Source organism: Trichosurus vulpecula, chromosome 1 (assembly GCF_011100635.1).
Source record: "Trichosurus vulpecula isolate mTriVul1 chromosome 1, mTriVul1.pri, whole genome shotgun sequence".
NCBI lineage: Eukaryota > Metazoa > Chordata > Mammalia > Diprotodontia > Phalangeridae > Trichosurus > Trichosurus vulpecula.
The window spans coordinates 217681759-217697210 of record NC_050573.1 but is presented as its reverse complement, the minus strand read 5'-3'; positions in this window follow the sequence as shown (position 1 = coordinate 217697210).

Here is a 15452-nt window from a genome sequence, read left to right as displayed (position 1 = left end):
AAACCCTTTCCTAATCCTGCCAGCAGTTAGGACTCTCCTCTCCCCATTTTCCTGGGTCTGTTATGTGTATGTTTGTATGCGTGTATAGACACATACACATATATACACACACGCATGTGTATACATACACATGTACACACATATACATACATGTATGTGTGTATATATGTATATACGTGTATGTACGTATATATACACACATATATACATACATATGTGTGTATAGTCTTCCCAGATAGAAAAACCCCTTTGTCCCTGAATCTCTAGGGTCTTTATCACTTAATAAATAATTTTAATTGATTGGGTCTGCTATGAGAGAATCTAAGCCTGCATAAAAGGGCAAAAGTTAACATAATTGTCAATAACTGTGTAGCCTGGGTCCCTGGTCATTTTTATTTATATGCAACCAGTATAGACCTCCCTCTACTTGAGTGAAGAGGTTAAGAGACCTACCTGCTCTATTTTCAAATAACAAATCTGAGAAAGATAAATAACTATTTGCAAGATAGATCCAAAAAAGGTTTTGATAATGTAGAATATTCTAAATCTAATAAGACAAAATTAAAATTAACGTAAAGTTCCACACAGTTTAAAAAGTCATCTTTCTAAGTCTAGAACTGAAGAGGTTCAGTGGAGGGGGAGGGGTGGCAAGGAGAGGAGCTTGCTAGCAGTTTTAATGGGTGGCAAGTAAAATAGGAGTTAGCAGTGTGACATGGCAACTAAAAGGAATAATGATGTTAGCATTACCTCAGGATGCCTTGAGACATGGTGTACAGAATGAGTGATATAAGAGTTCGACTGTATTCTGCCCTGTTCAAATCATATTTGGAGTACTGGTTCAGGTATGGGAAACACATTTTTGGAAGGATATAAGTAACCTGGAGCACAGTTATAAGATGGTTGCCAGGATAATGAGAGGATTGGAGACAATAACATATGGAGGAGGCTAAAGGAAAGAGAGAGAGAGAGAGAGAGAGAGAGAGAGAGAGAGAGAGAGAGAGAGAGAGAGAGAGAGAGAGAGAGCAATTATTCTATTTTCTTTCCTTTTTTCCCCTATAGCTCCTTCCCTTCCCTTTCCCCACTCACCACAGGAGTGGAGAAGTAAAAAAAGAAAAGGCATAACCTATTTTGGGGTTATTTTGATAACAAATTTGCAGTCAAGGGAAACAAATTCCCACATCGATGGTATAGAAAATGTCATATTCTTTTATATGCCTTTTATATCTTGAGTCAAGCACTCCTTTGGCAAGAGGTAGGTAGCATGCTTCATCATTAGTCCTCAGGAATCCTAGCTGATAATTGAATTGATCAGAGTTGTCTTTGTAAGGTTTTTTCTTCATAATTTTTTATATAAATTGTTCTCACTTCTCTGCACCAATTCAGAAATATCTTAAGTTTCTCTGAAAATGTCCATTTTGTCATTTATTACTGCACAATAATATTGCATTATATTCATACAGCATATTTTGTTTAGCCAATCCCCAATAGATGAATGCTTCCTCAGTTTTGTTTGCTACTAAATAAAAACTTTTACAGGGTTCTTTTCCTCTTCCCTTGATCTCCTTGGTGCATAGGCTTAATAGTGGTATAGGTGGGTCAAAAAGTCTGCAAAATTTAGTTTTTTTGAGGGAATGGTACCAAATTTCTTTCTCAAATGTATTGATTAATTCGTAATTCTACTAAACAACAATGCATGAGTGTCCCTGTTTTCCTAAAGACCCTATAACGTTTGTCATTTTCCTTTTTTCTTATCTTTGTCAATCTGATGGATATCAAGTGGAAAACTCAGTGAAGTTTTAATTTGCATTTCTTTAGTTATTAGTGATTTGGGGCATTTTTATGCATTTCTTGACAGCTTGGACTTCTTCCAAATGGAAGAACAAATAGACCAGTTTCTCTGAAATGTCAAGTGCAATGAAAGGCTTTTAATGGTACAGAACTTCTTTCTATATTTTATCTTTGAAACAAAGGGAGTTCCTGAAAGCTTTTTTTTGAACAAGGAGGTTACATGATTAGCTTGTGCCTTAGGTATATCAATTGGTAAGTGAGTGAAAATTCCCATAACACATGATAACTTGCTAACCCTATAACTAGGGCTTCTCCAGCTAACCTTATTAACCCGACCCGTTACGCACAGACACACACACACACAGAGACACACAGAAACACATTTCCTAGTCTTCTTACATTTTAAATCTCATCCACCAGCCCTACCCTGTGATCCATTGACATTGGCCTCCTTGTTCTTCCTCAAAAAAGGCACTCTATCTCCCATCTTCAGGCATTTTCTTTTGCTCTCTACCATGCCATTTACTTCTGTCCCTCCTAACCGATGTCTCTTGGCTTCCTTGGCTTCATTCAAGTCCCAGCCAAAATCCTACCATCTACAAGAAACCTTTCACAATCCCCCTCCCCTCTGTTGATGCTCATTTGTGTGCTTAAGTTTTGTTATTTTTGTAGGAAAGGTCAGTCAGATCACTAGAGAGGAGAGTACTTGCAATAATGGAGGGAGATTGTACTTCACATTTCTGTACTCCTTGAACCATTGACAAAGGACTTGAACTTTTAGCACATGCCTAGGAAAAATTTTAGCAGTAAGTTGTAAGAAGTAAATACAAGGTATTCCAGAAGTCTTAGTGCAGTTTTAATCTCCTAAAGCTTAAAACTGCACTGAGAATTTTGGGACACTGTATATTGCCTCCACCCCCAGTCCCAGCCCCCAACACTCTTAACTGCTCTGTGGATTCGATGTCAGTTTTCACTTCTGTGCATTTACTTGACTGAATTGTGTCCCAGGAATCAGAGAAGTAGTAGAAAAATTTGGTAAAGTTTAATGAATGTGTGGCATAGTACACATTTTAGAAGAAAAAAGGTTAATTTTGAAAAAAATGTATATTATTGCTGGTGTTTTTTAGGGGAGAAGCTTGGAAGAGGAAAACAAATTTGAAAGGGTTTGACTAAACAGTGGCTAAAGCCTTGGCTCCTCAGTGCTTATTTGTACTTTGGAAGGTTTGACTGTCACTTGTAATTACACTGATCAAAAGCATTGGGTGTTCTGCTGTCCTGTTGATAGGGACTGGGACTTTTTAATGAATCTGAAAAAGGTTTTCTTTGTTTTCTTAGGTCTCTCTAAATAAGTACAGTAGCCTGCTAGAATCAATTACTAGGAGGAGTTTTATCAGCTATTAGGGTGATCCACTGCCTTCTAAATTAAAAAAAAAGTCAAACTATGCAGGAATTACATTGTGCATTATCCATAAAAAATAGATCTTTTTGTCAAATAGACCTTAATTAGGATGTGATATATGGCAATAAAATAAGGAAGACCCAGTTCCATATTACACGTGTTTTAATGGCTTTGTTACTGTGCTATATCATCTGAATCAATATTTTAAGTCAACTATATTCTTTATGCTTTCATGATAGTATAGAAACATGTTTTTTTCTTCAAAATGCTTATTTACACATCAAATAAAGTTTCATATATATTTATATTTATATATATAAAGTTGTAAAATCATTTTGCAAACTGTCTGCTATGCCATATTTTTTTAAAATTTTTTATGTCATCAAATCTTATAAAGTAGCCTGTAGCATTGAGAGGCTAAATAACTTGCCACCGGATACATAAAACCAATGTGTGAAAAAAGTAGAACTTGAACCCAGGTCTTCTTAACTTCTGGTCTCAATAGACTATCCCAGGCTACCTTGAATACAATATATATCTTGGTTACATCAAGTACCCTATATGAAGAATGATATATAATTCATCTTTCATTATCATACTGAAAGCCTGCATTAGAATCTTTATCCTTTCCTATGAAGCTAGAGTTGTAACATACTCTCATTTCATCAGTATCTATAGGTATGCTGGAATCCTATTGTTAAACTTTTGTTGTGAGCAGTTATAGCTCAAAAATTGGCAAATACTACAAATCAGGGTTTCCCTTATTGTTTTGGTGATTGTGAATGAAGAAAGTGAGGTAGAATATGTCTAAAATGAAGAAAGTGATGTAGAAATTAAACTTAAAACTGTGACATTTGTGGAATGAGCTTCCTGAATGTTCCCTACTCCAAAATAGGTAGAATCTTCCTCTCTTCCTAGCTCTCTACTCTTTCTTTTTCTCATTGCTTGTGTCTGTGTGTCTATCTATCTAATCACAAAATCATGGATTAAAACTTAGTTTTACACATGATCCAATTGAAGCCCAGAGATGCTAAATGTTCTGGCCAAAAACAAAAACAAACAAACAAAACGTTGCTAGGAAGTTGAAGACAAGGAAATTAAATATAAATCTTCTGACTCCAGACACATTGTCCTTTCATTGTACCATAGGTAGAGAGATACATAGATACAGATAGATATAGGGACATATGGACAGAGATGGATAGATATATAAACAGAGACAGACTATCAGGTGGAAAGATTAATAGAAACAGATATATAGAAACAGATGGATAGACAGACATACAGAAGGATAGACAGAGAGATAAATACAAAGAAACAGAGAGAAAGATGGTTAGCTAGCTAGCTAGATAGGTAGGTAGATAGATAGAAGATATATAATTTATAGCATACATCACAATGAAAAATAAGTTATATATTTCCAGGTCAAAGAAAATAAGGTATACAGGACCAATAAAATAAGGCTTACTTTTGAATAAGATTCCTACAATTTCATTAAAAATATATATATAGACTTTAAAATACCAGTGTTGAATTGCCAAATTGAATTGAATGTTGTCTCCTAATTTGTATAATACCCATTTTCTATCTATCTGTCTATCTAGATACCTATGTGTACATCTGCCTATCTGTATATCTATCATATATATTAGTTATATATATGTATATATATATGGCAGTCTACAATTACATCTATTTTAAATTATTGTATTTGTCAATTAATAAAATATAAAATATATAAAATACTAATAATCTTTTAGGTAGGTAGACAGAATGAAAGTTTAATAGATACCAAATTATAAATCCATTTTCCCTCAATATACTTGGACTTAAAAATTTGTACAATACATAAAATATTTATGAAATATTTTATACAAAAAATACAATTGAATTTAATTCAAAATTGAATTCAATTCCATTTTTAATGGTGGCACTGCATAAAACAGTGTGCTAGGAGATGGAGAAATAAGAAGGCAGAGGCAAGTACAAATGAAAGTTTGATGAAATTGTGAGAGGTTTGGATGTAATTCTTATCACAACAGTAGCAACAGTAGTAGTAGCCATTTAGAATCATGTCCTTGCCACCTGAAATTGTAAAAAGCTTATCTTTTAGGATCCCAGACTTAAATTTTTCTAAATATTATTCACCATAATGGGGGAAGCTTAGCAGCACTTTGTATCTTTTGGGTACTTAAAGAGACAAAAAGTGGCTAGGAAACCCTGAAACACTATCCTTTGTAACCAAATGGGAACAAATCCTGTACTGTAAATACAAACATCTAAGGTTCCTTGAAAATTCATCAAATAAATCATACTGCAACTGGTTATCATTGAAAATTGAAACTGCTCTCCATAATTACCTAGTCATGAAATTGATCGATACAAATAAGTCAGAGCAACCTTTTTAATAGATGTTGCTGTAGCAACTATTAACAATCTCCAAACTACATGGATTTAAGCACTTTCAAAACACAGAAACCTAGTAAAAGAAATTAAAGCCATGTGGGAAAATTATGAGATGTGAAATCATCCTCATTGTCCTGTCTGTTACTGGAGTTGCCCAGAAGATGTGTTCAGTGTGCCTATAACACAGAACTTTCATTTAATTAAAAAACTGTCATTTTGTCCACCTGTGCCATATTTTACAAAACATTAGATATAGAAATAACAGGATAGCAACTTCCCCTTGGGGTATTTCTACCTTAACTTCATCAGAAAAGATGAGAAAACTGAGATAACAATGATAATATTAATGATGAGTATGAAGATGACAATGACGACAACAAAGAAACTGTAGGAAGTATGTGACAGAACACCAGCCACAAAAATTTAGCACCTACCAAATATTTCTCAAGACATAGCTTATTGCCTAGAATTACAAATCCACATTTTCTCTCCTTCATAAATTGAAGTTGGTAACATGCTATACTACAAATATAAAGCAAACAAAAAAACATCCTTGAAAATTTTAAGGAATAAGCTATACTAGAACCACACCATTAGCATCAACTAAGAGATTATTTACAATTGCTGAGAAATAACATTGATACATAAATTTTTCAAACATAGAATGTTTAACAGATGTCACCATACAAAATATTTATGATATCTAAGATATGTGGCACATAAAAGCTTTCAAAATATGAAAAAAATCTGGCAAAGGAAAACAAAATTATGTAGAAACAGTTTGAGGGTGTATTATCCCTACAGTACTGTCTACTACTGAAATTGCCGTTAGGATACTTTCAGTGAGCCTGCTGTTAACAAAAGACCCTCAGGTCCAAAAAGGGACCTGAAATGAAACAGAATCTGATCACGGATTATAAAAGCATTTATTTTCTGAGAAGAGCTTGTACAAGCAGAACAGTAACATAGAGGGATCTCAGCTGCTCAAAGGGGAGTGGAAGAAGAGTGAGATAATATAGTTTCTAGAGATTTTCAACCATGGTGTGTGCATTGTGGGAGAAGACATCTGTAGATATAATAAGCCAGGCCGTAGGATGTTTAGAAACACTAAAGCAAATTCTTGAGCCTGCAGGTTCTGCTCACGGTCGCCCTTGAGTTGTTCAAGGTTGCTTCTGTGTTTTCTGGCAGTCATAGGCATCTCCAAATTTGGCTAGAGTACACTTGCAAAGGATCACTGGTATGTCAAGCAGATATGAGCTTCAGAAATGCTCCTGATTGGCTGTTGTGTATTCCCATTGTCTTGCTCCATGTAAAGAAGAGAAGCTCCAATGTATCTAACAAGTTATTGTAACCAGGACAGAGCCCATGTCCACAGAGCAGAGATGATATATTCAATTTGTCAATATGTATTCTGTACATTCTTAGGTGTGTAAATGTTGTTTCCCATGATAGAATGTTAGCTCCTTGAGAGCAGGGAATTTTTTTCTATTAATTTATTTATAGTTTCCAACATTCACTTCCACAAGATTTCGAGTTAGAGATTTTCTCCCCATCTCTCCCCTCCCCCCACTCCAAGATGGCATGTATTCTGATTGCCCCTTCTCCCAATCTGCCCTCCTTTCTATCACCCACCACCCCTTCTCTTATCCCCTTCCCTTCTGTTTTCCTGTAGGGGAAGATAGATTTCTATATCCCATTGCCTAATTTCCCAGTTGCATGTTAAAACAATTTTTAACATTTGTTTTTAAAACTTTGAGTTCCACATTCTCTCCCTTCCTCCCTTGCCACCCACCCTCATTGAGAAGGCAAGCAATTTGATATATGTTATACATGTGTAGTCATACAGAAGACTTCTATGACAGTCATGTTGTGAAAGACTAACTATATTTACTTCTATCCTATTCCACCCCCATTTATTCTATTTTTTCCTTTGACCATGTCCTTCCTCAAAAGGGTTTGCTTCTGATTACCCCCTCCTCCCATTTTTCCTCCCTTCTATCATCCCCCCTCTTTTGTCCCCTTCCTCCCTACTTTCCTGTAGGGCAAGATAAATTTTCATACACAATGAGTATGTATGTTTTTCCCTTCTTAAGCCAAATCTGATGAGACTAAGATTCACTCATTCCCTCTCACCTCCCCCCTCTTCCCCTGCATTGTAAAAGCTTTTTTCTTGCCTCTTTTATGTGAGATAATTTGCCCCATTCTATCTCTCCATTTCTCCTTCTTCCAGTACATTCCTCTCTCACCTCTTAATTTTATTAATTTTAGAAATGATCCCTTCATATTCAACTCACCCCATGTAATCCCCTGTGGGGTTACAACCCACAGTTTAAGAAGTGCTGATGGTGTCACTAGTGGAAAAAGTTTAAGAAGTCCTTACTATCTACTTTAAGGCATGTTATAACTCTACTCCCACTGATATTAAATGTGCATGGCAATAGAATATGTGCTTCCCAAGAACTGAGCTAAACTACGTCAAAATGTGATTACTGATAACAAAAAAATATTCTCAGTAATTCAATAGTTTGGTCTTTTCTGAAAAAATAAAGCTGACGAAGTCTGCTGGAGTAAAGGATTTTTTTTCTTTTTTCTTAATCCTAGGAATTAAATGGTAATATAGTGGTACAACTCAGCTTTTTGCTTGCTTGTTTGTTTGACTGAATTTAGTTTCCACAGGGTGATGGAATATGTTCTTAAACATTGACTAAGGACTTTGTCATTATTTGAAGAAAATCTACCCTAGTTATTGTAGGCAACTAAATGTATAGATCACTGGGACTGGGGCCAGGAAGTTGTTCAGCCATTTTCAGTCATGTCTGAATCACTGTGACCTCATATGGAGTTTTCTTGGCAAACATACTGGAATAGTTTGCCATTCCCTTCTCTATTCATTTTATAGATGAGTAAACTGAGTGAAATATGGTTAAGTGACTTGCCCAGGGTCACACAACTAGAAAGTATTTGAGGTCAGATTTGAACTCAGATCTGAGATATTTAATTTATGCCTGTCTCAGTTTACTTAACTATAAAATAAGTTTAATAATAGCATTTACCTCACAGGATTATGATGATCAAATGATATAATATTTGTAAAATGCCTGACAGATAGCAGGTGATTAATAAGTGCTTATTCCCTTCCCTTGGACAAAGCATCAACATATAACCCTTACGTGTAATTTATAGGTGTCCTAATCCTAATTCCTACTCACAATGGCTAGTCAAGTCCTCTGAGCAAGGATAGATAGTGCTCACCTTGGGGGTTCTGGAAGTATTCTTGAGGGACATTGGAATAATTATCTAATGATCTTGGTGCTCACTTCTATTCCACTGTATTCTGTTCAGTGTCAGTCACTGATTAGCTCCCCAGCTTTATTTAACCAAAAATATGAATTGGATTTTACAAAGGATAGTAAAGGGATATTTACCAAGAAAATATTGTATTAATAGACATTCAGCTTTCCCCAAAGCTACATACTCTTTCATACACCACTGTGGTCTCTGTTGAGAGTGGACCCAAATACAAAGTGTTTGCTAAAAGCCTTTACCCTGTCAAGTTCACAGAAGACTGATGAAATTATTAAAGAAATCATTGTCTCCTCTGGAGGGATATAATTCACTTCTGATCTGAGTCCCACAGGTTGCTCCTCAGGGCTGCATTGATGGATCTCTGGCAGTTTTCCTGAACTTTTGAAGTTCATAACATCACAACCTAGGCTTCATCAGACTTCCAAAGGAATCCAAAACACACACACACATGCACACACACGCACATACGCACACACACATACACATACACACAAACGCGTGTGTTGAGAACTCTTGTTTTAGAGGGTTAGCAAAATCAAATGTGTCCTTCTTAGCCACACAGAAATCTCTATTCAAACAGGGAAGAACAGCTAAATCCACAGAGAGACCCCCTTTTGAATAATACTCAAGTTTAAGAGACACTTGGGGAATAGAAGCTATCAATTCAGCCAGGAAACAGTGATAGCCTCAGGATTGGGATTGTAAAACCAGGAGAAATGGAGATACAGATAGGTTGCCTGGTCCATAGGCAACCTCTTCCTTGCCTAATACTCCTATTGTTGGCACATTTACTGAATAAAGGGCACCCATAGAACTTAGAAACAGTGAAAAACTTAGTTTCCCTACATTAAGCTTAACTAAGGAGGCAAAATAATTTCTCCACACACCTTGCAGGCATACATCTCTTTGTTATGCATATCTACCAGCATTAAATACTTATATGTAATATGATACATTATAACTGATTATTTGGTATTTTATTTTGGCCAGATGGAAAACCATCCCAGCTCCTGCATAAGCGAAAAGTAAAATTCAAGACATGCAGTATAAGTCTGTCACATAATAGGTGAAAAGCATCAGAACAAGATTTGGCTCTATTGAGTCAATTCACAGGCCAATAATAAAAACCACTTTCTGCTCTCCACATACTATTAAGCTGATTCATCTCTTATTTAAAAATCATATATTAGGTATGTTTAAAAATTGAAGCAGCGACCGCAGTTACAAAAAATAACTCGGGAAATGTTCTAGTTTCTCCTGGAAAAAGATTTGGCAAGAATTTCCTTGAAAACCAGAGAATTACTTTATAGTTGTTTTCTATTAAAAAAACATACATTTTACAAAGTATTAAATCATTGTATTTAATTGTATTCCAATTTTTTCTAATACATGAGAAGCTAAATTTAATTTTGGCAATTGTAATTGATGTGAAAATGAGCACTTTTTAATGTTAAATACTTTTTATTTCAACATTAGGGTATTTTCTATCATTTTAATAGATGAGAAAAACAAAGGAAGTATTATTACAACTTTTTAAAATTTCAATATTTACAACAGAACAGAATTGTAATGTGTTTCTTTGTGATAAAGAGCAGCCTACCATTGTGGATATAGTACTGGGCCTGGAGACAGGAAGCCCTTGGTTCATTTCAGGTCTCAGAAACTAGGTTTATGGGAAATCGCTTAACTTGTCTCAGGTTCAGTTTCCTCATATATAAAATGAGGATAATAATAGCACTTAACTCATCTGGTTATTGCAAGGATCAAATTAGATAATATATAATATGTGTAAACTGATTTGTGAAACTTTTAAAAGTTACATTAATGTTGGCTACATTTTACTTAAAATATTTAAATTTACTTTAAAATTACGTAAAATAATTACCTCTGAAACTATGGAAATTGACATATTGCTTAGTCTATCAGAACCTTTTTCCTCATAAAAAGATTGGGCTGATAATACCTCTATTATCTACATCACAGAGTTATCATGAGGCTTAAATGAGACAATGTCAATGAAGCACTATCTAAATATTTATTGTTATTGTTATTGTAAGGAAAAAGAAATCCCTTTTGCCATATACTTTAAATGAAGCAATAAATAAAGAAATTGTAAAGGTGTTATTTTAAAATGATGTATAACTTTGATGATTTTATTCTAGCAAAAAGTTCATATTCTTTGGATAAATCAGTGTCAAAAGTATCCTTAACAAGGTAGAATAAGAACAAATGATCAAGAAACTGTCAATTTACCAAGGATCTGAAGATGCCTCTGGATATACAGTATTATGTAGATTTAGTAATGAGAGTGAATCAAACCATTTTCTGGATTCATATTAAAATATTCTGCTAAATTATAGCTTTTATAGATAATGCAGTTGAAAATTAAAGACTATAAATCAGCTAATCCAAAGCCCACTGTGTAGAAATCATCTTGTCAGATCAAAGCCTTGAGCAGAGTTAACTTTCAAGTTAGTTTTGCTCATTAATCAAAGCAAAAGTGATGGAGTCATTTGGAGCTGAAGTATTGACAAAAAAAATAGCTTTCTAAGAGACACAGTATGTGGCCATTGTCTGCTCTATTGGAAAGTCATCTTTCAAAGGGATGGCTCTAAAAGCCTCAGTTAACATCATAATAGTATTGTATTAGTATTTTGGAATGCTGGCTGTATTTCCCTTTGGGTTAATACAAAGTTTGCTATTTTTATATTTAACAAAATGGGAAGATTTAGGTTCCTTAGACAACATTTGCTGAAATTTTATAGGAATGCTTGAGTTGGGTAAGCTAGTCCAAATACATAGTAATTAAGAGCTTCAGCTTTTACATTTAAATTGAAAGCAGTTATGGAAATGAACTTCAATAAAGTTATCATATTTATTATTATATGGTTGTATTATATAAATAATATATATTATATATGCTATATATAATAAGATATATATGTGTGTATATATAATATATAATATGTTATTGTAGTCATTTCTGATTTGAAAATGTGTGAGGAAAAAGTGAGGTCTTAACACAGATAACAATCCTATCATGGGAGAAATGCCTCTTCTGGCTACTTATCACAAAAATTACAGAAACAGAATTTCATACTTTAGAAAGGATTTCAACAGCCATTAAGTCTGCATCTGAAAAAAAAAAGAACTTTTCACATGCTATACCCAACAAGTGATTACCCAGTCTTTGCTTAAAAATGTCCAGTGAAAGGAAACTACTTTAATAGGCAATACCTTATGCTATTGGATAAATATCAATGTATAGAAGTTGCTCATGATATTGAGTCTGTTTTTTTTTCTCTATTACTTTCGCCTTCCACTTACTCTTTTGGGCAAAAGAAAACAAGTCAGATTTTCTTATCCATCAATTCTCTTGTCTTATCTGGTTTTGCACTTTGTACTTTATTTCCTAATTTTCATTTATTAAAATGAATGTGAATGTGTGTGTCAAGATATATACACACAGACACACAGACACAGACATAGGCACAGACACACACACACACACACACACACACACACACTACCTCCAGTCTCAATAATCAAACAATTCGGAAAAAAGATTATTAGTTTCTCCCTAGCAAAATCATTCTACTTATAACAAAGGATTTTCACTTTTTATTTTTAATTGATCTAAGACATTGTTCGTATTTGGCAAATCCCATCTCTTTCAGTAACGGATCTCATGCTGTTAAAATGATTTTAAATTCTATACATAACATTCACATTTTTCTACTGATAGTTCCCTAATTTTTGGGAAAATTCAATAAATGAAATTAAAACGTAATTCCATAGCATGAGACTCCTTAAAGAATTTACTTGAGAGATTTTAAATGAACAAAATTGTGCCATAGACATGAAAGTTTTTGCTCAAATACACCAGAATTCCTTTTGGTGGTTCAGATAACAAGCTATCCATGTAATTCTTGTCCATTCTCTGAAATTATTCACCACAGACACTCTGTAAGCATCCATCATGTTCTCTGACATAAGGAGGGTAGAAGTGAAATACTCCAATCATCCATTATTTTCAGTGCACTCCACATTACCAGCACATCCTCACTTTCTGTCAGAGCTGGATACACGTTTTTTCTGGAGTGACCACATTGAAGAGGAGTGCCATGAAACTGGCATAGGTTTTGCAGTTGTGTGGGTCAGAGACCACTACTCACATTAAAAATAGAGAAAAGGCAAAAAGGAGTTTATTACTTTCTCATGAGAAAGGACACACCCCAGCGTGGCCCAAGATGATGCCAGCACATGTGCATACAGCTCAAAGCAAGTTATATAGACCCTATTGCAGAGTTCCCCCAGCCCTTACTGGCTCCTCTTCCACTAATTGGGTTTGGAGCTCACATTCTAAATGCGGAATCTTTTCCCAGCAACAGAGAACAAAGAACAAAAAGAAACAGGCGTGAGACTAAGGGCTAGTATTCAGCAAGAAGGGAGTAGTAGTTAGATAAAACAGGACCTTGCAGGTGTCTGTCTACTGATGTAATTTCTTATCTTTACTTTCTCAACAGAGAAGTTTCTAAAAATGTAAGAGAGGTGCAGGGCAGGGTGGATCGTAGGAGAGGTAAGGTCTTTTCCCATACTGAAGGGGGTGACGCTTCACTATTTCAGTATTCTATTCAATACCATACTGAGGGGTCTTCACTGTTTCAACATTCCACTCACAATCAAAACCAATCTTGTCTTGTATGCCTACCAAAAAGAATGAATGACAGGCTCATGACAATACAGTTGCCCCTTGTGGGAAAATGCCACACCACCACCATTAGTGCCTATGCTCCCTCCATGATGAAACCTGATGAGGTCAAAGAAAAAGTTTGTGAAGACCTGGAGACCCTCATAATCAATGTGCCGAAAGAGGACAAGCTTATGCTGGGTGACTTTAATGCTAGAGTAGGCATAGACTACCAGAAATGGCAGGGAGTCCTTGGTAGGAATGGAGTTGGAAACAGCAACAGAGGTTGCTTGCTACTGAAGGCTTGTGTGTTTCATGACCTTCTTATCACCAACACTGTCTGCCATTTACCTAAATGCAACACAACCTTGTGGATGTACCCCCACAGCAAACATTGGCATTTAATTGACTATTCAATGTGGCCTCATGTGGCCCTTTGACTGAATCCAAACTTCACAGAACAAATCCCTTTAATAAAAGGATGTGTTCTGTAAAACTTGGACTTAGTCAAAAAGGATCTAGAAGGACCTAAGACCTAGAAGATCACATGTGGCCTTGAGGCTTCAGGTTCCCCACTCCTGGACTTTATCATTGCAAGGAGAAGAGACAGACAGGATGTGAGAGTGACAAAGATAATGTGCAGGACTGATCATAGACTTATCTTTTCCAAAGTAAATATTCACATTAAACAAAAGCAGTGGCCCCAAGGACAGATGACTAACAGAAGGCTTAATGTCAGAGGATTAGAGTGCTTCTTTACATAGAAAGTTTATTGCTAACTTGGAGGGAAAGTTTAACCAACACGTGTCAACAGTGGAGCAGAAAAGGAGTGGGCAGCTTTCAGAGATTTATTGTATAGTACTGCATTACTTATTTGGGACAGAACACTTGCAAAAATCAAGACTATTTTGATGAAAATGATGGGAAAATTCAGAAGCTACTAAATGAAAAATGAGAACTCCACAAGGTTTACCAGCAGATTAGTTCTTCCATCTGTAAGAAGGTAGCATTTAACTCTATCAAAAGTAAAGTACTTAGAGAGGTGCAGGTTTCTTACCACAGTAAGAAAGCAGGTGAAATTTAGTTTTGTGCTGATAGTAACAAGCCCTTTTGTGATGCCCTGAGGGTTATTTATAGACCAAAGACCTATAGATGGTGCATCTCAACTACTTAATGCTGATGGAGCCACATTGATTAATGATAAGGACATGATCCTGAGAGATGGCTGAATACTTCTGTAGCGTTCTCCACAGACTGTTATCAATCAATGCTGAAGCCACTGACCATTCACCTCAGGTTGAAGTCAATCCCTCTGTAGACAAATTTTTTACTGAAGAAGAGGTTTTGAATGTGATTAGGCTCTTCTAATATGTCAAAGCACCTGGTGCTGATCCTATTCTAGCTGAGATTTACAAGGTGGGGAGGGGAGGGGAGTCCATTGCTCATTACAAAAGCTGACTGAAATTTTCCAGGTTAGATGGCAAGAGGAGGTCATCTCCCAGGAGTTCAATGATACCTCCATTGTCCATCTCTATAAAGGTAAAGGAAATAAATTATCCTGTGACAATCACAGGTGTGTCTGTCTCTTAGGCATTGCTGGCAAGATTCTTGCTTGAGTCCTTCATAGGCTGATCCTTCACCTAGAATATGGTCACCTAACTGAGATACAGTGTGGCATATGTTGTTTGCTGCTTGACAACTTCAAGAGAAATGCCAGGTGAAGAACAGAGGTCTGTACACAGTGTATGTAGATCTGACCACGGACTTTGATACTGTCAGTCATGAGGGCTTATGGAAAATTATGTCTTTTTTTTTCTTTTGCCAGAGAAGTTTATCAGTATTGTACATCAATTTCATGATGGC